Source organism: Argiope bruennichi, chromosome 1, assembly GCF_947563725.1.
Source record: "Argiope bruennichi chromosome 1, qqArgBrue1.1, whole genome shotgun sequence".
Taxonomy (NCBI): domain Eukaryota; kingdom Metazoa; phylum Arthropoda; class Arachnida; order Araneae; family Araneidae; genus Argiope; species Argiope bruennichi.
This window is the reverse complement of record NC_079151.1, coordinates 128,042,448-128,067,123: the sequence shown is the minus strand read 5'-3', so window position 1 is coordinate 128,067,123 and position 24,676 is coordinate 128,042,448. Positions and strand designations below refer to the sequence as shown.

Sequence of the window (24,676 nt, the reverse complement as noted above, 5' to 3'; positions counted from 1 at the left end):
GCAGATGACGGGTGGCGAACGGCCGATTGCTCCTGCAATCCGCAACCGGGGTTCCACTAAACTGAACAAGTGAGCGCTTCACGCCATTAGGTCGTTTGTGGAGGGACTTGCAAGGATACCGCAAGGGTTGGCATATTAATAAAGCGCGCCCTGGAACGTTTCCTTGATGCGATCTCAATTACTGTCGTACTGACAACCGATGAGCCCGCTGGTCGAATTTGTCCGCCTTTCAAATTGGTCACTTGTCACGTTTAATATTGGAAGGGCTCACTTGGCTGATATTGGGAATGGAGGGCCGAAATCGAAATTTCTGTGAATCTATGATTCTTGATAAAATGCATTGAACAGGAACACATGGAAAGATGTAAATATGGGCATCTTGTAACGTGCCCATATTTCTTTGATAATGTGGCATTCATATTATAGTATATCTCCTTCCTTTGTAAATATAGGATTAACTTTCCCTTCACTATTAATAGTAAAACATTACATAGTTGTGGCCACAGTTCATGATAAATATTGAACAAATGTAATAGTAAGCCTTTCTTTAGTATATTATATTGTTAACTTTGCCTTCATTTTTAACTAAAAGCATAAAAACTTTTATCTTCTTTTGGTAGAAATTCTTTAACAATGTTGCAATGAATCACGGTATAGCTGTGTTCAACCCAATGTATAAAAAAATACTTTATATTCACAAATGGTAAATTTGCGGAGCATTTCTAAATAAATGGTTTTGAAAAATTATAATTTGGAATATTTGGTTCGAGATTTCTTCATTTTTCAATTTCTCAGAATTGTTCAATGTATTTTAAAATACATTGAACAATTCTGAGACAATTTCTTGTGTCGTTGAACAAAAAGGTATTTGATTTGCACTCGAGAAATTTCTTTTGAAATTTACTTAAAAATTAATAAAACCATTTAGAAACATAATTTGAAGGGCATTATTCGTGCATTTTAGTTAATTTTTAATAACCTATTCTTGCGCTTCATTATCAAAAGTATCCAAAATCAAACCAATATTTTGGATATCCGCGCTAAATATACCCAAAATCAAATCAAATTATTATTATTGTTTCATAATTCAATCATTCATTAATTCTAAAAAAAATTATGAGGACTAAATTAAAAAGATTAAAATATGAATAACATGTTTCTACAAAAATCATCCTATATCAGTTCCTAGAAAATTGAAATTGGAATTTTTAGTCTAAATTGGAATTTTCAGCAAATATTTGTATGTTTCATACTATAGCAGATACTTTCTATTATTATGATTGCTACTCTTTAACCAAAATTTAAAATACATATCAGGTATACCTTTGCTTATTTCTGTTGTTGTTGTTTATAATGACACTTGCCATGGACAAGCTCGCTGACGAAGGCAGCGATTTTAAGCCAAGGGAGCGTCTCTTGTTTTAGTAGCGCCAACTAGGGCCAAGAGTACGTCTTAGCTACTCGCGCATCACATTCGCTTGCACAACCCCTTTTTACAGGGGGGCACGTTCACACATCTCACAGATAAAACACATGAAGAACAACCATGCCAGAACCGGGAATCGAACCCAGGACGCCCAGATCAAGGAGAAGACGTGCTACCCCTATGCCAGGACGCCGGTTTGCTTATTTCTAAAAAGACATATGAAAATTACTTTATTATTTTCACTTTTGAGATAATCAAGTTAAAAAAATCTTATAAATATTTACTACTATTTACATTTTTATATTTACCGTTATTACATTTGAAAATAATAAACATAAAGATTACATGTTATAAAGATCAAAAATTCAAAAGACATCATCAAAAGAAACTCCAACCCCCCCCCCTCCTAAATGAAAAATCGCATTTTATTTATATCCATTTATCTATATTGTATAAATGATTTTACCAATTCAACACCTCATACGAATTAATCAATCTTACTTCTTATTCTCAAGATTTCGTTTTTTAAAAGAATTGCTTTTTGAAAAAATTAGCAATTGTTTTTATATCAAATCAGTTAACTAAACAATTATTTTAAAATGAATTTATCTTTATTTAATATATACTAAGCTCGTATTTTATCTGCGTCGCAATATCTCGATGTTTGAAATTTCAGAAGGAAAATCTAAATATTGAAAGAGGTACAAACATATAGACGTTTCTTATTGGATAACTTAATAATTTTAATGCAATTTTCTTTGTTTTTTAAATTATACAAAATAATCGAATAAATATGAAAAAAAATTTAAAATCTGCCATATTTTAATAAAATATTAAATCATAACAGTGAAAATGATTTTAAACTTTTTTCTAATGCTTAGTTTTATAAGTCCAATTTATTTGCAAAATTCCAGTTCAGTGTTTGATTTCAGTCAAGCTTACTGATATTTTTCTTGCAATGCATTTGTAATTCCAGCTCCGAAATATTTTAGTCGTCTAACGAAATCACTTACAAGAACTATCGCAGACGGTTCGCAATTATTTCACCATTTTACTGCCATTGAATCACGAAATCAAACTTTTTAAAAACCAAAAATGTATTCATTAAGTTTCAAAAAATTATTCTCTTTTACTGCATTAAGTCGCACTGATACTTTAACGGCATCCGAATCAAAACCCAAAACACCATAAAAGCGCTAATTAACAATCCGGCATGCGATTAATGCATTGTGACTATGCGATTTTTTTTCCGAGCACTGCTATAACCTTTCGAACGAACGATGTCTCGATTAACTTAAAGGCAAAATTGCTGGCACAAAAACACGAGAGTCAATTATTCCCGAATTGACCAATTAAGCCACGAAACCGCCAATCCTCGCCTGAGAGGACGCCCGTTTTATGGCAGCGCGATGCAGAAATCGCGACTTATCTTTTAATTAGTCGCAAATAGATACGTTTTAAAAATTCTCTCCAAAACCACATTAACTTTAAAAAACGCAATTAAGCAGAAAATTGCAGTTCAACGAAAAGAAAAGGATTAAAACAAAGTTCGTCTGACATGGGGGTGAAAGGGTATCTTTTAAGGCAATTATCGAAGCTTTTTGGGCTCTTCTAGTTCTGATTAACCAATCGAAAAGATAATGAAGGAGGGAAAGAGGTGGAGGGGGAAAAAATAGAATTTTTCGTCGAATAAACTGAACGGAAGACCATCGCCGTTACGGTTAGGAGTCGGCTAAATGAGTATTTCGAAATGCAATCATTCCCACATGGGTAACCTCGGTGTTGCAATGCAGAGAATAATGGAAACTCGTGGAAGATAATAAGTGCACTATTTGTTGATAAATAAATAACAGCATGCGATGTCCAGTCATACAATGTAATTTAAGGGTTGAACAATTCAGATGAAAAAGCGGCCATTGTGGCATAGAGAAGTACAAGTGGAAAGTCAGCTTTGAGGAGTGACGACAACATTTATGAGTCCATGGTAAACAAGTATTTTTTTGAATGGTTTGAAGTTTATTGTTCATCTTTTGTCGATGGTAAATATAAATTTTTCTTGCTGAAAAATGCTGCGTGGCCAGCTTAGTATTATACCAAGTGAAATAATAAGCTAAAGCATTTCTTTTCTACAATCCTCTTCATCGTGGACGGAATACAATAACGCACATCTGAATACACTTTGGATTGCTGAAGAAATGTGGCCAAATGTCAGCTCGTATGTTTATATGCAGCAATAATTTGACGAAAAATTATTAGATATCTATGCGATTAAACTTCATAATTTACTTCTTTATTAAGATTAATGAAAATCTAATTTTATTTATGTGCTTATTCTGAGGTCCTTCAGTTTGAATCTTAAAAAAGTCATGGGAAAACAAAAGTTTTTGACATATTACGAGAAAAATGACGATTCTTTTAGCATATTGTTTGAAAAGCATGTTTAATAATTTGGCATTGTAGCAAATAACAAATTAAAGAATCAAATGAAAATTCTTTTAACATATTGTTTAGAAAATGCCTGTTTAATAATTTGGCATTGTAGCAAATAACAAATTAAAGATTCAAATGAAAATTCTTTTAACATATTGTTTAGAAAATGCCTGTTTAATAATTTGGCATTGTAGCAAATAACAAATTAAAGAATCAAATGAAAATTCTTTTAATATATTGTTTAGAAAATGCCTGTTTAATAATTTGGCATTGTAGCAAATAACAAATTAAAGAATCAAATGAAAATTCTTTTAACATATTGTTTAGAAAATGCATGTTTAATAATTTGGCATTGTAGCAAATAACAAATTAAAGAATCAAAGGAAAATTTTCATTTCCTAGAACTGACACCATTTTGTTTCTTTTAATTCTTATTCAGAATATTGAGAACTACAATATCTGTATTTTGTTTGTAGAACTGACTCTAGAATTCTAAGCCGAATTATCGCTACTGGAAGGTAAGAAGATTCGTTAATAAAATTGAAGTAATTTGTTATAGGTCTTATCAAGTGAAGTTTAACCTATAGGCCCTGTGCTACGCTCGTTTACTATGTTGTAGGTGCTTCTGAAAGTATAGCAGATATATCTTAAGTAGTATATAAGTAATTTTATACCATCCGAAGACGATAAGGGCACTGAAGACACTTATTAGATTTCAGTACTCCCGAGATATATAGAGCTGATCATAAGTATGCGTATGATAATGTTGTAATAATTATCAACCGAATATTTACATATGGTAATGCTAAAATAAGACAAGGATTGTGAAACAAACTAATAACAGGAGGCTGTTAGGCAGTAATTTATCCAAATCCAGGGGATGTTATAATGCCAACAAAAGGCGCATAACACATTTAGTTAAAAATGTACGATTAAAGTTTACATATTAACTTAAGTTTATAAACTGACAGGAATCCAAATGCTCTAAGCTTTCTAAAAAATTGTTGCCAACCACTAATATAGTAACAGTCGTTTGGAGTTCAATATTTCACTTTAATTCGAATAAATCTAAATTATTTTAAGAACGTAATAAAATTGTTAAAATTATAAAATAAGTATGAATTTCGAGTAGAAATATTTTATATACGAGTTTTTGAATTTCTGCAGCAGTTAGCATTTGGATTTTTATGTCAAAACACTGTAAATAAAAGGAGCTCAGTCCACTGATTGTTACTCTAAAAAAATTTTTTGTCTGAACTTCGTTAACTTCAAATAATAGATCGAAATATAGATGAATATTTTGTACAGCGTATATTTATTTTATTTTTTAAAAACTTATTCATTTTTCTTACTATTTTCTCCCTTCATTTTTATATTCTTTCACCTTGATGCTATTTTAATTATATCTATTTCACTGTTAAGAATTTTCATCTGACTTATTTTATAAATACATTTTTAAAATGTAAGTGCCTGAATGACGCATATTATCGTTGACGACAAGTTTAAATAAACTTTTCTCACTAGCAGTGTTTATTTTCTGAACTAGCTGCCATGAATCTAACTAATTTGCATCTGTTTCTAAGTCTAGTTACATTTTAAATTATTACACACTTTGAACAGTAAGTTGGTTTTCTTACTTTCTGCTTCTTTCCAATACAAATTACTCATAGTGTCATGAACTTTTCCTGTTGTTCCATGAAGACCGTTGCAAGTTAAACTTCTTTTCGTGTTATTCAATCTAATCCTTTTTATTTCATTCGATCTCAAGTTTAAAGGCTACTCTTTGCTGCCCGTGAACTCGGTGCCAGAATTGAATAAAGCTAAATCATCTCAATCAGAGAAAAACGGCATTGGCGCATTGGAAACTCTGCCAACAAATTTCGGACGCCAGCAACAACAGAAAGAAAAAGAATCAATTCGTGCTCATCGGCAAACCGTGAGTACCGTTGTGACTGGGGCTCGATCATTAACCAAACACCATTAAAGAAATTTATACCCGTTTCATTATATGCAAAGGGAGGGGGGAGGAAGACTGAAATGATGATCTCAACCGTTACATGTTCCAATAGACTTCCACAACCGTTAAGCAGGGAAGCATCCCCCCCCTCCAGTCAAAAGGACCTTGAAGTCTGTGTGGAGTTTTTGAGGAAATGATATGCTAGTACGACGGATTGCTTTCCTAACGCCAATTGGCAAAAAAAAAAAAAAAAAAAGAGCACCGAGTTGGCTTCTTTTTTTTTTGTAGGTCAGACAATGGCCGCGCAGGAAATGAAGGCAATCAATGCATCCCTAGCAAATAACCCTTTGATCACGCAAAAGGAGGGAGGGAGGAGAGAGTGAAAAGTGGTGTAGGCGGGGTGTGCATTCGCCTTTTCTTGTTAATCAGTCGACTGAGACGTTAGACCAATCTGGTATTGGGTTTGCAGTGAGATGGGCCTTTTTTATTGTTACGCTGGATGCAGGTTTGTAGAGTCAGCTTTGTTAGCAGTGGACCGCTGCAGCAGCTACTTGAAAATGCAAGAGCGATTTTCGGGGGATTAAGTTGGGTGGCCTTTTATAATTGTTGGTATGCTTTGCATTTGAATTCCTGTCATTAAAATTGCGGATTTTCACTTATACTGCCAATGGCACATGAGCTTGTTTGAGCTGTAATGTGGCGGCGGCTTTCATATCAAATCCATTTCAACTTTGAGAACGACTTCGTTGACCCTCTTTGATATATCTGTAGTAGTAATTAAATCTTTTTTGCTTACTTATGTATTCTGCTTTATCCGCTTACTTGAAACACGAAGGGAAAAAATAACGTAGGGTAACGTTTTTACGTAGGGTATGTTTCTATTGCTGTTAATTTCAGTGAAAAGAAAAATATTTTGTAAAGATTGCATGAAAAAGTTGAATGAGTAATTTGTAATAATTATGTAACGGTATTTGATGTAAACTGCCTTACTTTTATAGCAAAGGGGGGGGGGGAGTAATATTTAAAAGGAACATGAAGATTATTGAATATGTTTAATAGAAACGGTTTCGATCCTCCATGAATTAAGATGTGCCTTCAAACTGGGGATCATAGCTAAAATTTAAGTGGTTTTATCTTGGTTTCAGTAAAACTCTTTCTCAGATGAACACTCAAAACATATCTTATTTATTATATTCTCATGAAATAATTATGTTTGCAACCCCTTCCATTACTCCATCTCCCACAAAAATTTTGTTTAGTTAATTTGACTAGTTTTAATGAAACATGAGAGAAATTTTGGGATATTTCTTTTAATTTTGATTTACGATCGGAAGACGAGTCCGAAATCTGATTCACTACTTTCTCCTCCAAGACCAAAAATCTTCACCTGCAAGGTGAAACTTTCATCATGAGGCCTGATGGAACGTTCACAAGGCCTCATATATATGATGGATCTTTTGGTGGAATCGGGTTTAGAATTAGGACCCCTCTGATCCGCAATCAAGACTTAACCACTATATCACTGTGGTCGCTGCATAAATTAGCAAGCATTCGTATCAGTAGATTTCAACGTTCGGATAAGAGTATCATCCTAAACAGAAATATTCTTGAAGTAACTATATATATAATATATAATTTCAGCATGTATTCACAATATGCTTTTGCAATTACAAAATCTGTGTCTTTATAGCAGGTATTTGCAATTAAAAAAAAGGAGTCTTCAGTCTTGAGGTAGGAGCGTCATCGTGAATAGAAATATACTTGAGTAACTTTATATAGGGTTCCAGGATGTATTCGTAACGAGCTTTTGCAATTAAATGTCAGCAAAGAACGAAATGCAAACGATATCATTGCTCATTATTCATATTTATAGCATGTTAAAGCATTTTCAGCAATTTTCTTTATTGATGATAGCTATCAATGCCGCATTTGTCTTTCGTTTTGTGAATTAATATTTAAAATTTTTATATATTTGGAAAAGAATATTCACAGGAGGTGAGAGAATAACAATCGAACATTTATCTCCAGTCTCGTTTTCTCTTGGGGAGTCCCTAGAACACACATATATATAATATAAGATAAGCAGATTTCTGAAAATTATAAGGCAGGTTTAAAGACATACAAGACGCTTTGGGTTTTTTTAATTATCTTTAACATCCATCCCGGGAAGGCAAAATTATTTACAAGCAGAGACGCGGAGAAGGCATGTCCGCCACACGCGGCACAAAAACAGAAGTAAGGAAGGGTGAAACAAATGATCACTAGTCTTATATAACATGGGATTTCCGGCCACGTGGCGGTTAAATACACGTGTTGACCTTTGACAAGGACAACGGAGGGATCATTTTCACTTGATACGTGTAACTGATTACGCAGTAATTTCTACACAGCTTCATACGTGGAATGGGATCAGGAAACAAGAGAACACTTTAGAATGACCCCGACATGGGCCGAATTAGGCAAAAAATTTAGGAAATTAATTTGGAATACATTAGATATTAAAATATCATTACACATACACACACACACACACACACACACACACACACACACACACACACACATATATATATATATATATATATATATTCCTATCTTTTAGTTGTAAAGATGACATTTCTGAAGCTTTTCGTTAATCAGCCAAACAGAAACGGACATTATTATTGCCACCGTAAACTCCAAAAAAGCTTCCAATCCTAAGATTTTCATTTGACCTTGCCGTTAAAGCTATTTGAGACAAAATTTAATCTTTTAATCTTAAAATAAAATTTTCTATTTCCAAAGGCCATTAATTATTTTGATCTGTCATCAAAGTATATTTGCAACACCTAAAAGTTTTAAGTCATTACGCTCATAACTTTCTTTTTGTTCAATATATTAACAATCAGAATAACAATATGGGAAGAACTCAATTTTGTATTTTTTCCTTTAGTCAAAAAGTATTGAATATTAACCTAATGTATTTTTATTCAAGCACTAAAAAGTTTCCCAATAATGATTTTCCAAGCCATTAGTGATAGTCATATCCTTACTTTGGAAAAAAGGTTTTAAGAACACAAAGAATTATATTTTATGTTGCTTGAGCCAATAATTGTACTGCTATAAAAATTTACAGATTAATGCACCATTCTGGTCTTTTTGTTCTTATTTATTGAAATATTCTTGACACACTTTTAAAGAGAAAATTCCACTCCTCTGCCACTGAAATTGACCGAGCTATGGAGTTTGAACTTCATTATTTAAACCATTCCAAGACTGCCCAAGCAAATAAAATAGCATAAAATACTTACAACAAATAAAATAGCATAAAATACTTACAACAAATAAAATAGCATAAAATATCATTACATACGCCGTTTGGAACATTTTTCCATGTTCTACTATCTAAATACTGTATTAGATATGACTTGGGAAATGGTATAAAAATTCTGAATTTGTAATCTTTATACTACAATATTTATTAAAAATAATATAAAACAGATTAAAATATCACTCTACTTCTTTAGAAGCACTTTTCCAACGTTTTTTTTTTTTCTCTAAATTTCCAAATGCAGTATCTAAGTAATAATTTGAATTCTTACCTTTGGGTGGAATGGTAACGGGAAGCATGATTTTTTTATAAGCCTCTTTTCCTATAAAATTATATATCCACGAACATTTTCATTCAAACTTTTCTGATTCGACGAAATTATTTGAAGTTAATTTTGATTTTATCGATATAAGGATATAGTTTTTATCCTTTCACATAGTCTTTACTAGTTTATTCAAAAGTTATTAGACCAAAAATAATTTAGCTCTTTAGCAATGAATTACTCTCTCAGTTCAGTTGGCTGTAGCAGATTTCCCTCGTTTTTCTCCAAAACGAAATATAAATGTAAACTTGTTTTCCCTGAAAATTCTCCAGAAAAGTAATCCTCCTTTTGTATTAGAGCTAAGTAAAACCTCATTCCAGGCAAAGATGCAAATTCATTATGATCAATTAAGGAAATCTCGTCATTTACAATGAGTCTTTAATTCACGAATTCGACTTGATATGCTGAATTCAACTTGCAAGATTTCAAGAGTCACAATTTAATGTTGTGATATAACGAGTTTAAAATTCAGTACACAAAAATGTTGTCGACTCAATTGTCATACTAATAAAGCTGATCAAAATAACTGAGGCTTGAAGCACTGTTGATTTGTGGGACCTTGAAACAAATTTCATTCAAACAAAATAATTTATTACATTTTTTTTATTTGTTTCAATACAAATATTTATCTGGTAAGGATTTAAAGAATATATTATACTGATTAATTTTTAATTATTTTTTATTAATAATTAATTAACGTTAATTAATTATTTTTATTTTATAATTAATTTTTATGAATTTGATATTAAATCAATCAAATGAAATAACAAAAGTAATTGTTTCATAAATTTATTAAACACAATTTGTTTTGAGAATTTTATGGAATGAAGTTACAATTCCGGATTTTTGCTTCATTTTTTTTATGTATTTAATCAAAAATTCGTTGATAGCATTTTCATGAATCAGTTTTAATGTGATCTGATAAATAGAATGTGCAAATCGCTCTCCAAGATTTTTATTGTTTTAGACAGGATAAAGATTTTTCAGCAGATGTATTAGTACTTTGTAATTTTCAGAACAGTAACAACTTAAATACAATTGAACTAAAATATTTTTTGATAAAAAGATACTGCAAAAGTTCAGTTTCTTTAAAAATAAATATTAGAAAATCTGAATCTTTCTAGCCATGGAAATTTAATTTCATGAAATCTTACAAAGTCGAGTTTAAATTTTTAAAACAGTGGGAAAGATTATCTTTATTCCGTCTCCCTAAAACAATAACAGGCCACATGCTCGTAAAAACATTTCGAAACATTTTTTAAAAGAAGCAATGTCATGCTCGATTACGATTAGAAATATCGAATCGGATTTAGCTTAGTGCAAATTAAAAATTCGTAATGGATTCGTACACGTGAATGAAATAATATCAAATGTATTCATATTCGAATTTTAAAAAAAATAGAAAACAAAAGATTTTTTCTTTGCAAAATCAGTGAGTGGCGCAGGAAATAGCGCTATCGTACTGCTTCGTCTTGCCTCGGGCCAGCCCTTTATATTAAGATTATCATTAAAAAAATCTATTATATCTTCTAATAATTAAATCCTTGATTAGTTTTTTGCTAATAACCAAAATGTAGAAGTAGTTCTGGATGTCTTCTAAAATTATTCTAGCTTTTTATAAAGTTTATAAATAAACTCATAAAAACCAGAGTTTAAAAATAAATTAGTTTATTTGAGAATTTATCTTTTCTTCTTGAAATGAATGGCAGACTCAGTGAAGAACTCTATGCTAAATGTTTAGCAGCTGCGGGCGCTTTTAATTTAGTATTTTTAACTGACCTAGAATTCAGAACATCTGAAGACCTGATTCCATTAAGAATTTGTGATTTTGAAAACAAGGCGTGGATGCATGTCAGTTATATACACACATACAAAAATTAAATAAATGAAGAGGGATTCTGAAATTATATCTTTCGCACAACAGTTGAATTTTCATTCTTTTGCTTTAAATCTACTTTGGGATATTTTTAAAGAAATTAAGAAATCTGAATTACTTTGTTTACCTTTACTTTTTATAGCATTCCTCCAAATGACATCTCAAATATGGGGATAGATATGGATATTGTGGGTAAATGAGTGGGTTCTCATTTTCTTGGAGGGTACAATAATGGCAGTACAATTGTATTAACTATTTTTTACTCTCTCATGTACGAAGTATTGTAATTAATCTCCACACAATTCGAAGTCGGTATTTTGACGAATCACAACATTTTTAGACCTCCATTAATTCGGAAAGTTCATTACGTCTGTCTGTCTATCTGTGAACACAATAACTCAAAAACGCTTTGAGCCAGACGGCAGAAATTTGGTATTTAAAATTACGATCAAACTTCTAGATTTCTATCAAATTTTGAAAGGAAATTTTTCGCAGGAAATTTGCTTGTCTGGCTGTTTGAAGTAAATTCAATAACTACAAAACGCAAAAACCTAGGTAGGTATAACATAGATTAAATAACTAAAATATCACTAAATATAACTTATCAAACTTTAAACCAAATCCGTCAAACAATTGATCGTCTGTCGGTTTGTATCGGTCGCATGCATGTGAAGGCAAGATATCGGGATTACGATTATTTAGAATTACGATCAAACTTCTAGATTTCTATCAAATTTTGAAAGGAAATTTTTCGCAGGAAATTTGCTTGTCTGGCTGTTTGAAGTAAATTCAATAACTACAAAACGCAAAAACCTAGGTAGGTATAACATAGATTAAATAACTAAAATATCACTAAATATAACTTATCAAACTTTAAACCAAATCCGTCAAACAATTGATCGTCTGTCGGTTTGTATCGGTCGCATGCATGTGAAGGCAAGATATCGGGATTACGATTATTTAGAATTACGATCAAACTTCTAGATTTCTATCAAATTTTGAAAGGAAATTTTTCGCAGGAAATTTGCTTGTCTGGCTGTTTGAAGTAAATTCAATAACTACAAAACGCAAAAACCTAGGTAGGTATAACATAGATTAAATAACTAAAATATCACTAAATATAACTTATCAAACTTTAAACCAAATCCGTCAAACAATTGATCGTCTGTCGGTTTGTATCGGTCGCATGCATGTGAAGGCAAGATATCGGGATTACGATTATTTAGAATTACGATCAAACTTCTAGATTTCTATCAAATTTTGAAAGGAAATTTTTCGCAGGAAATTTGCTTGTCTGGCTGTTTGAAGTAAATTCAATAACTACAAAACGCAAAAACCTAGGTAGGTATAACATAGATTAAATAACTAAAATATCACTAAATATAACTTATCAAACTTTAAACCAAATCCGTCAAACAATTGATCGTCTGTCGGTTTGTATCGGTCGCATGCATGTGAAGGCAAGATATCGGGATTACGATTATTTAGAATTACGATCAAACTTCTAGATTTCTATCAAATTTTGAAAGGAAATTTTTCGCAGGAAATTTGCTTGTCTGGCTGTTTGAAGTAAATTCAATAACTACAAAACGCAAAAACCTAGGTAGGTATAACATAGATTAAATAACTAAAATATCACTAAATATAACTTATCAAACTTTAAACCAAATCCGTCAAACAATTGATCGTCTGTCGGTTTGTATCGGTCGCATGCATGTGAAGGCAAGATATCGGGATTACGATTATTTAGAATTACGATCAAACTTCTAGATTTCTACGATTACGATTATTTAGAATTACGATCAAACTTCTAGATTTCTATCAAATTTTGAAAGGAAATTTTTCGCAGGAAATTTGCTTGTCTGGCTGTTTGAAGTAAATTCAATAACTATAAAACGCAAAAACCTAGGTAGGTATAACATATATAGGTATAACATAGATTAAATAACTAAAATATAGATCTTATCAAACTTTAAACCAAATCTGTCAAACAATTGATCGTCTGTCGGTTTGTATCGGTCGCATGCATGTGAAGGAAAGATATATACACAGGTTAAATAACTAAAATATAGAAATTTATCAAATTTTATACTAAATCCGTTAATCAGTGAACCGTTTATTAGTCTGTATCGGTCGCATATGTGTAAAGGCACGGTATACAACACAGGCAAATAACTAAAATATAAATATCAAATTTTAAACTAAATCCTGCAAACAGTTGACAGTCTATGGATCTGTATCGGTTGAATGCGTGTAAACGCAATAAGTAATTAACGCAATTAAATTAAGGAAATTAGATGTGTTTTTTATGACTACAATAGTTTTGTGCCGAATTTTGATATCAATTAGCCTGCCAAGAAGGCGTCCAGAATATATATTCAGTAAAAATCCTAGATTTGCGCCAAAGATCCATATTTCGTAATTATCATTCACTAATGAATTGAAAAGTATTAGCATTCTTACCCAAGGTCCACAATTTTATGTGAAGGAAGGGTGGATAGGATCTTTGTCGAAGAGGATACAAGAAAGTTTCAAGGAGATCACTCTCATAGGTTCGGAAAAGATTCGTATCCCTAACAGGAGAAATTGTGCTTGGACTGGTGATGGCAAACAACAGTACACATGTTATTATTCAGAAACTTAATGATTCAGGCACTCGATACCAAAGCATCACAGCAGATATAATCTAAGGTGTACGCTTTATAATGATTACAATAACCTGGATCTTTTCTTTTCAAAACAAGTCCTTTAATGCTAAATAACTCCTTGAATTCCATCAGGATGTCTTTTTTACTCCACTAAATTCTAGATATAATATCATGGCTGAATGGGATATATATGACATTGATAGCTATTTTAAGGGATAAATTGATTGAAAATTGATTTTACTTTCTAAAATCAGAAAAGAAGCAAAATTTATTACCTTGGCGTCATTCATCCTTCTGAAATCAATAAATAGAATACACACTTTACTGAGAACATGAAGATTACTTTGAACATTAGCACATTTGAACGCCTTATTTCACTTACAGCATTAGATTGTGATAATGCAGATGTATACTAGTTTAGTTAGGAAAAATTCCCCTCAAAATCATGTATTTATTTTTGTTAAATTGTTATTCCATTTTTAATAACCTTCATCCCCACTTCTCAAAATTTTGCTACTAATCACAGTAAGCCAGTATTTGCTTTTATTTCATAAAGTATTAATTTAAAAGAAATAATCATTTCATATCATGCTTTTTAAGATTTCTATTTCAGTACTGTAAATTTCAAGCTCTTTTTTTAGCAAGCTTATAATAAAACAAAAAGTGGGTTTAGCCTAAAAATTGTTTACTCAAGACACGTTTTGTAAATTCCGGCTCACTTTCAAAAATCCTACTGTATCAGTTTGTATCGTTCTAACACTCCGAAGTACAATTATCAAACAGATCTCTAGATAAAGAGTTTTAAGAAGTTTAAATGGATGAAGCTCTATTTTAATCAAGCATGTTTTATTCATTTTATTTAATTAATTCCCCCATCACGGCTCTAGTGAAGGGAAGACCTGTTCTTCACTTTAACACTTCCGTTACATCAAGTTCTTATCTGGCGAACATATCTGTCACTTGTAGACCACCTACTAGCGAGTCGCGAACTGCACATAAGCACCTCTGTTGAAACGAGACAATTCAGCGTTAAAATAGGATAATGTCTACCAGCAGACAGGTGTAGTAGGTGAGGATACTGTCTATTTGCTTGCAGAAAAGAGAACGACTTGACTGATGAGAGTGCCAAAACTCTTCCACAACTCTGCCGAAAAATTGGAGATGTAAAAAAAAAAGGCAACTCGAGTTGCATTATCCAAATTTCCTTTCTTTTAGGAAATTGCACGTCACGTGTAACTGAGCTTCCGTCGTTTAAGTCTTTCCTCTCAAGTTTTTTTTTAGCCTTCCATGTCTACTTTGGATTTTGCGTGTTTTTTAATCAGTAGGAGCCATTCTAATTGTCTTTGCCGGATCTAATTTCGCTTCGTAAGGTCTATCTGTCCGACCTCTTTAAGGAAGAAAGAAGAATAGGGTGGAAGCGCCATGTTGCTTGCTGTATTTTCTTCTTTTGGCAGCGATTGCTTTTGTAAATGTGCAAGTAGTGACTGTAAAATAGTGTGGGAGAAAAATTTTGTAAAAAATTGTTTTTCTACTATTAGGTTTTTTTTAGGTCCATAGGAGTTTCTTTCATTCCCATTGGGATTTCCAAAACTACATAATTATAAATATTATAATCTTTGAAATTTACCAGCATATTTGCAAAGCTTCTTTAATTAATCCATTAATTCAAAATTCTTTAAATCTTTGGATTCAAAATGGACTTAGTTATGCAATTGGAAACGATTAATCATTTTATTAATTTCATTTTTTTTAAGAGTCTGTAATTTGTTTTGTGAAACTGAACCTTCATATCTGTTGCACATCAGCAGATTTACAATGCAGTAATTAATTTGAACATTTCAGAATTAGGATATTTTTTTCTGTAATTTGTTTTAAAAAGGGCTGTATCATAAAATGCATATTTTGGAATTGGTTCTCCGTGGCACAACTGGATTCATATATTTTCATTTTTTATAAATTTGATAACAATGAAAAACATTTTTAAACTACTTTACATCAAACCATTTAACAGTTGCATTATAATGTATTATTTGAAATATCTGAATGCAGTTTATAGAGGTGGAGCATCTTAAGATTTGATCTGGTTTGGTTATATTAACGTCCCGTTTGAAGCAACACTAGGGCTATTTTGGGACGGACCTCGTAATTTTGAACCGCGGTCAGATGACGAAGACGACACCTGAGCTGGCACGCCTCTCTCCACACCAAACCAGCGGGAGGACGTTTGGTCATGACGGATTTAATATGTAACAGACCCCCTTACACGACGGTTCTTCGGTGGAATCGGGTCACGAACTTGAAACCCTCTGGTTCCGAAGCCGAGACCTTACCACCAGGTCACCGCGGCTCTGGAGCATCTTAAGAAGACATATTATAAAGTAAATTTCTTATTTATTTTGTATGTTGTACTTTTTTATGATAAAGATGCATTATATTTGATCAAGGTTTCTTAACTTTTTTCCATTACGATTCTTTTATAATAGGAATACATTTTAACCATTACATTCCTGTTTTTAAAAAATGTTAAAACGATCTCAAATATGAAAAATAAATTTAAAAAATTATAATTAAATGTAAATTTACAAAAGAAGCGGGGTTTTATGAGGGTGGTAAGGTGGAAATTCAAGCAATTTTATTGGGACTATTTCTTGAACCAGTACCAAGGCTTGTTAAAGGATTGCAGGGCATTATATCAATGAAATGTTAAAACATAATAGTCTGGATTTATTCACTTACAGGTTTCTTTAGTTTACGATTAGACAGAAAGAGATAAATTTTCACGACGGGGATTTTTCTGAAAAAAAAAAGTTTTTTTTTCTATCATCCCTTTTCAAGACATTAGAGAATAATATTTGATGTCCCTTCTAATACACTCCACTATCTCCTTATTTGTTCTTGTCTTACTTTATTATCAATGTTGTTGTTTATTTCCATGTCTTGCTATATATAAAATCTACGTAACTCTTTTTTCACGTCAAGCCATACACCATTAGAGGATTGCAGATAATAAATTATCACAAGACAACCACAGGCATTCCAAAACGTATACTGAAGAGGCACGACTAGAATGACATTTAATATAAACAGAAAAATTCTTGCGGCCACAGCCAAAAGTAAGGCTTCTCAGATGTCCCCTGAAAGTCGGGGATAGGTTTATCTAAATCTGACACATTTTTAAATGTCATGGCGATGGCGCTCTAAAAAAATGGGGTACCAGGGTTTTTGAAATATTTCTTAATTAAGCCGAGCTCAAGGAAACATAAAATAGTGGACAAAGGCTTATGAATACCGACATTCGCAAAAATATCGCATTTCTTCAGAAGTCCATGTGGGAGACGATACACAGTGCGCAGGTTCGTTTTAAAGAAGACAGATGGTTATTCAAATTTGTCTGCCATCTCCGTTATCAAAAATCTTTCCAGTTGATTGGCGATGAATGAAGCTGCAGCTGTCAAACAATACCTGGATTCAAAATAAACATGATGTGGTAAATATAGTCGTTACTCACAGATTAATACAACAGATAGTGAAGTAAAACAATTATTTTAAAGTGATTTAAAATTCAGGGTATAAACTGTTAGCTGAAGATAAGAAACTCCCAAACAAATGAAAATCATACTGTAAAATTTAAGCGAAAAGGCTAACAGGATGAGGTAGAGGGCACTGTCTCTCAACTCTGAAGTTGCATTATAAAAGAACCGATTTTTTTAAAAACTTACATTCCTTCTTGTGAACTCTCATAGCTATGATTTATGATTTGCTTACCAATCGACCTGGTCGCAAAAAAATCTTATTTCTCAAAAAAAATTGCTGGATATTTTTCACAGGGTTTGTCAATTCATGCCCCACTGCAGATGTGATTGCTAAAATTTTGGAAGAAATCTATGGATTTTGCATAAAGTCCACATACCAAATTTCAGTCTTCCATCTTAAAGCGTTTTTTGAGTTATTGTGTTACAAACAGATTCACATATTCCAAAAAACGTGGTTTTGGGACTAAGAAAAATCTGATGATTAGTCAAAATCTCGAGTTCCAACTTTTTGCCGATTACAGTTCTCTTTATATAATACTTTGTATAAAGGGGAAAAAATGTGAGAAACCGCCTTTTCTCGTCTAGGAAACCGGAAAGAAGCTATACGATTATGAAAACAGTTATGTAGATGAAGATGATGATGTCGTGTCCGCATAACCACGAAAAGCGGGTGCAGTAGCTTCGGAGGGTAAAGACCCCTGAGCACCCAAGGGCAGAAGTCTGACTTCTAGCTCATATGAAGATGACACATACACATTCGCTTGCACAACCCCTTTTTACAGGGGGGCACATTCACACACCTCACAGATAGAACACAGATGAAGAACAACTATGCCCGAACCGGGATTCGAACCCGGGATGCCCAGATCACGGGGAAGATGCGCTATCCCTATGCCAGGACGCCGGCACAGGTATGTAGATGTTGTGATAATAAGATTGAAATTCTAATGGTTCACAGTACCAAAAAGGTTCCAGCCTGTCAGCAGCTGAAAAATATCTATCAGTGCAGCATTTGTATCATCTGAAGAGATAGAATTAAAAATAAAAGGCAAATGTGATTTCATAAGTTTACTACTTTTTTTTTTTTTTTAAGTTCTGAAACTGACCAAGTTTCTGGGATGCGAAAGTGAATTTAAAAATCGATGAGCATTTGAAGTATTTCTTTTTTGTAACCGAATAAATAAATTCCAGAATGATTCTGAATGAAAGGTGTGGTTGTTATACGAAAGAAACAAAAAAAAAAAAAAAAAAATGCACAGATTTTCTTTTATCACATGCTTAGTCGACCGCTATTTATTTCTCCTCTTTTGAGGCTCAAAAAATATTGAGGACTCTTTGCCGCAACAATGAAAAATCTAGATTGCTGTTCTTATTCTGCAGATTCCCTTTCTTTGGGAGTAACAGAGGAGAGAAAGTATTTGATAGTGTTTTTATATTTATGGATGTTTCGTTGCAATAGCTGTGTTAACAATCAGAAAACTATCAACGAACTATAAAGGGTTTTGATACGATGTTCAAGTGAGAATGAAAGTTATTTATGTTTCTTTATTTGTTTGTGTTTATTTTACTATCTCCATGATATTTTCTGCATTTTATTTACATATAAAAAATGTAGGTTTTTTTTTTTGATGTAATTTATTTTTTTCAGGAAAAAAAGAATAGATAGCCAGATAAAAACTAAAAATAAGTGAAATTTAAATCTGTCTATCTGTTTCATGCATTTCATAAGTTTTTGACGGAATAGGGTAAAAGATATAAGAAAACATTTATAATGAAATTCATAAACGATACTTATACTTATAAACCGACCTGAAAATCCTCATGCAATATTCAGGAAAAGAAAACTGGCAATGCTAATAGTAAAAATTCTTTGCTGTAAAAGGGTTTATAATTAAATTAAATCAAATATGAAAAGATGAATAAAAAAAATTGCATACAGAAAATAGCTTCTATTGTATATTTAGACAAAACATTGTTGTTAAACAACATTTCATAAAACATATTACATAGATCGAAAACGTTATCTTTTCATAATAATAATATTAAAACGAATCTGTTGGGGTTTTCCACATCCTGTCGACTTTTTGTAAACATTTTTTTTAAAAAAAAGGTGAAAAGTTGTTTTTTTAAAAATTTTATTATTTATAGTTTTAAGAAAATGGTCCAATATTTTTATTTCCTGCCAAGATTTCTTTGTTAAAGCAATAATATGCTTTGCGCTGGTTGGTTGGTTGGTTGGTTAGGTTGGTTTGTTGGAGTTTTATGGCGCAAGAGCCATATCTGGCCATACTGCGCCAAGCAAAAGGTAAAATAGGCTTCACTTATCATTAAAATTACTTACAGCACAAAACGAGGATAAAAATTTCATAAAACATAATTGCATGACATTTATATATGTTAAAAGTAAACAACAAAATAACATTTTGAAAAGGAAGTAAAAAGGAAACAAATGATGGAAAGTCGTTAAAATTTTTATAAAGATAAGGCAAAAGAAATTTGCGGAAACATTAAATGTGATTTAAAAAGCCAATGGCTCTCAGAAAGTTAAAAATATTTGGGTGGTATTTCTCACCCACCAGGTCCTTAATATGCTTTGCGCAGTGAATTGCCTAACAAACAGAAAATAGGAAAAAGCAAGTGTCAGAAAGCACTTTGATCTTATATAATATCAGAAAGGAATTTGCAATTTGCCTAAAAGAATTGTATTTTGGTTCCGTAGGAAAAACAATGTAATTCAAAAGTTAAAATGGGGACAGAGTTCGAGAGATTAGGAAATTATTTTTAGACGATAATTAGAAGTCATTACACACACAAACACACATCTTATTCTATTGTAATAAATACATGGATAATTTTTATGTGTCATTTCTAATGAAAATTGAAGAGGAACCATACGAAATGTAGTAATACATTAGCCGTAAACTAATGTATTTGAGCTTTCGAATGGAAATAAAATTCTAAAATTGAATAAATACTGATGGCAATGACAAGTCATCTGTTCAGAATTATTGTTTCACTTTTATTTTCACTTCTTCTTAAATTATTAATTCTGAAAATTTTCTCAGTTTATTTTTGTAAATAATTCGCTGTTTACAAATGATAAGTAACTAATAAATAAAAGGATTAGCAGAATACCAATAATTTGGATAAATACTCCCATTAATGTCAAACAAGATTATTTTAGATCTTGATACAACAAGAATTATCATTTATTTTGTTCTTTTGAATTAGATATAAAATAAAAAGTATCGTATTTTTGTGTCTCATTTTTCTTCATTTAGTAAATAATTAGTAATTTTGTATTTATTATATTCTTTTAATAAAATATAGCGATATTTGAAAGATCAGAGGATTAAAAATAAAAGAAAATGGAAATACAGAATTTTAGAATTGATATCGACTTGTTAAATAAAATCAATTACTACTTTCATGATTAATGTCTCATTTCGAAAGAGAACATAGGCTATTCTTGTAGTTTGAAGATACACTATGTGAAGAAAAATTCTAGTTATTAGATATCTCTTTAATAATATATTTAGAGTAGCCTTTAACTTTGTACTGAATTTAAAAAGTATGAAACATTTTCTTCAAATTAATTATGCATTTGTCTGATCTGGAGTTTCAATAGTTTTTATAATATATAGTTTATAATTTGTAACTTCGAGTACTGAAATTGAAATTTACAATTGGATATCAGAATTTTTTTAAATTTATTAAATATTTTTATATTTCTTTTTGAAATGAAAAAAATAATGAAATAAGAATTTATATGTATGGCGTAAAGAGATTTACAAAAAATGATTTTACTATATTCGACAGCAAGTTTTAAAAGTATTCATTAATATATTATCCGATTAAGTATGTACATTTCAAACAGACAATCACATTGAAATTCCACTCAGAGAAATCCTTCTCTTTTTTTCCTACAATTTGCGTCATTATATTTTAAATTATTGATTAATAATTCTTAGTAAAACGCTGCTATAATTACTTACTTAGCCTTAAAATATTATTAATGATGTAAACATGTAAGAATTGAAAATTATTAGAGGACTTTGCTATTGCATACTACTGAGTATAGTCCTGAAAAAAAAAAGAAAAGAAAATCTTATCTAATTGCTGCACGGTTTTCCACTGGCTATAACAATTCAAATTCTGTGACTTTAAAATCCCTTACGCTTCGCATAAAAACCAAAAAGAACAAGAAAGAAAAGAAGGAAGAAGAAAAAGACAGAAGAGAGAGAGTCCCCTCCCCTTCCCCCAAAGGCTCGCGCACGTGCCGAAATTTAATTCCCTCAAATTTCCCGCACGCGGTTCCGAAAAGAGGATGACAAAAGTTTTACCGCAACACCCACGAGATGGCACTGCGGGCGGAGCCAGACCACGTGACCCCTTGTGATTCAGCAGACGATCCACGAGAGGGGGACGCGGGAAGCAAAGAAGAAACAGGCGAAAACTGTTTTTGACTTTCTACGGTTCATGTCGTCTGATTCGGTCTACACAAAATTAAACCCTAATTTTGGACTTTTTAAACTAAATATTGATCCTCGTGCGACATGCTGCCCCCTTGGTTAACCCTGTTTGGAGCACTTACAAGGTAAGAAATATTCTTTCCTTTTTTCGGAGGGATAAAAATCGTCTGTTTATGTTCTTTTTTTCTCCGAGTGGAGTGGTGTGGTTTACGCGACCGCGTGCGTTGTTGTCGTCTGCTCTGTGGGGGAGGTTTATTCGAGCGGCGAGCGCTTATTCTGCATTCGAAAGAGCGCTCACAATATTTGGAGGGAGGGGGCTATTGAATTTTAGAAAGGCATTGTCAGGCAGAATTCGAGCGAAGAATAGTGGCGGTGTTGTCCCGCCCCCACCACCCCTGTGGGGGAGTTTTGTTTACATTTTGGCAAAAACACGTTACTCTTTAGTAACCGTTAAGAAAGATATAAAATACATTCCTTTGGTATAAATTTTCCTTTTTAGATTGAATTTCTTATAAATTTGTTCTTGTATATTTCTTTATTTCACGCAACTCGGATTTTTGATAAAAGTGACAGCTAAAGAAAATTTTCATTTGTTTTTGTTTGCGCATTTCTTCCTATTTTGTTTAGTTTCATTAATTCTTGAAAAGAATTCTTCGAATTGCGTTTAAAATATTGCGGAGTTTCACAAGATTAACTATTTTTTTTCGCCGAAAGTTTATCGGATATAACTTATTCTAACTATTATATCAACTTATAACGGCATCGCAAGTAGTTTACTTTAGACCTCAGTTAAAAGAAATATTAATTATTATTAATTGAATATGTAATAAAGACTTGAATAAGGACAAAAAAATTATATTTAACACCATCACATCTGATTAATTATCAAAATTCTTTTGTATTATTAACTAACATATTAATCTTTTTCCCACTTTGTTTATACTTTTAATTTTGAACAATAATTCGAAAAGAGAGAAATAAAAGTTTTATTTCTATTGGATAAAGATTTTAACTAAACATAGCTATATATTCAAATTAAAAAGAAAAATTTGAGTTATCTTAAAGATTTAAAACTCAACTTATTTTGTATGCACTTTATCATAACTTGAATTGTGAATTGGTTATTTAAATTTAAGCTATAAAATTTCTGTCGCAGCAACTACGGATTACTCGTAACTGATGGTTTGCTGTGTTTTGAAAACTTAGATATTAGAATTCTGTTTTCATGTATTTCCTGGATTATTGATTATCTTCTGGAAAAAAACACAAATGATCAAAATGCGAATGAAATTAATTCGCTACATTTTACATTTTTTGAATAAAAATTAGAAGAAAATTATGGAAATGAAGGAAAGATATGTAAAGTCATCTTTTAAAATATTTAGTTTTACTTTCATTCAACAAAGTTGTTAAAGTCAATATGCGCTAAACAAATAAATGGTAAAATAATAAATTAAGAAATTTCCCTTCATTCCCTTTATTAAAAAGTAATTTAAGTTTAGATAATAATAAATTGATGAATATTTAATTATTCAAGACCGAGTTAAATTTTTCTCAACGCTTCAAAAATTATAAAATAATAATAACAGTAATAATTTTTATAGATAGGAATTGAATATAATTATTGTAAAAAGCTATAAAGCAAAGCAAATAGATTTGAAGCTGGATTATTGAATGATCATCTGTAGATTGCAGTATGGAGTATCGACATTTTTAGACATTACAAAATATTTTCAAAACTTGCGAAAGTTGTGTTATTAATTATAATTTTTTCTTTTGTTTTGTTTTCATTCACATTGTGTGTTTTTCTTCAAAACTCATGTATTTAGGGCGGAATAAAAAATTGTTCTTATACAGGAAAAAATAATATGTTGATATCATTTTTCAATCCTGAATTTTCTCAGGACATTTTCAAATTTTATTTAACTAAAGTTTCAAGTAACGTTCTCAGTTCAAATGCTCTATTAATTAATCTAAAGATAATCTACTTTTATTTTAATTAGTATTTTATTTAAAAATTGTTTTTTAGAGACTCATTTTTTTTCTCCATCGAGTATAAATTTTAAAGTTCTAATATGTGAGTTTCGACAAATTTGGCCTAAATATCTGTGTTGTCATGCGTTTTGAATATCTTCTTCTATAACAGTTGGCATAAATATTAGTATTTTTTGATCACATGCTGGTCGCATAACTTATGGCAAGCGAACTTTGAAATCTAATTAATTAAAACAACTGTAATTAAAATTTATTCTTAAAAAGTTTCTTGCGTATCTTTTTGGCCGATGTTAAAATTAAATCAACAGTAATATCAATTAATATATATTTAATCTGCTCATTTATTAAAGAAAATTGTTGCCATCTTTAATTCTATGTTAGCAGGAATCGGAGAGACTTATTTTTTAATTAATTAATTTTTAACTTTTCTGTGTTTTTTTTTTCTCGAAGATATTGTTGAATTAAAAGTAAACTTTTTGGTTTTATTTTAAATAATGTTACTATCTTAGTGCCTGGAGTGAATTATTCTTTTTCTGTATGCATAAGTGAATTGTACAATAATTGTTTCTAAAAGGATAATGCTACGAATTCATCATTTATTAAACAATAAGATTTTTTTCCTTTTAATTTTTCTTGACAAACAGATTTTTAATTCGAAGAATGAATAAAAAATTATAAGTTTACAAACATTTTCATTCTACGAATTA

The 24,676-nt window shown here is 31.3% G+C and overlaps 1 protein-coding gene across 3 annotated transcripts in view; it reads left to right on the top strand.

The window, feature by feature from the left end:
- The window catches only part of LOC129977480 (homeobox protein cut-like 1), an 826,328-nt gene that overhangs the window by 519,383 nt on the left and 282,269 nt on the right, over positions 1–24,676 (top strand). The window contains exon 1 of one of the 3 annotated variants that reach the window (XM_056090770.1): positions 21,936–22,099. The exons of the other annotated variants lie outside the window; for them this stretch is intronic. The gene's annotated coding sequence lies outside the window, so the exon portion shown is untranslated. Of the gene's footprint in view, positions 1–21,935; positions 22,100–24,676 lie in introns of those variants that run through there. 3 annotated transcript variants of the gene reach the window in all.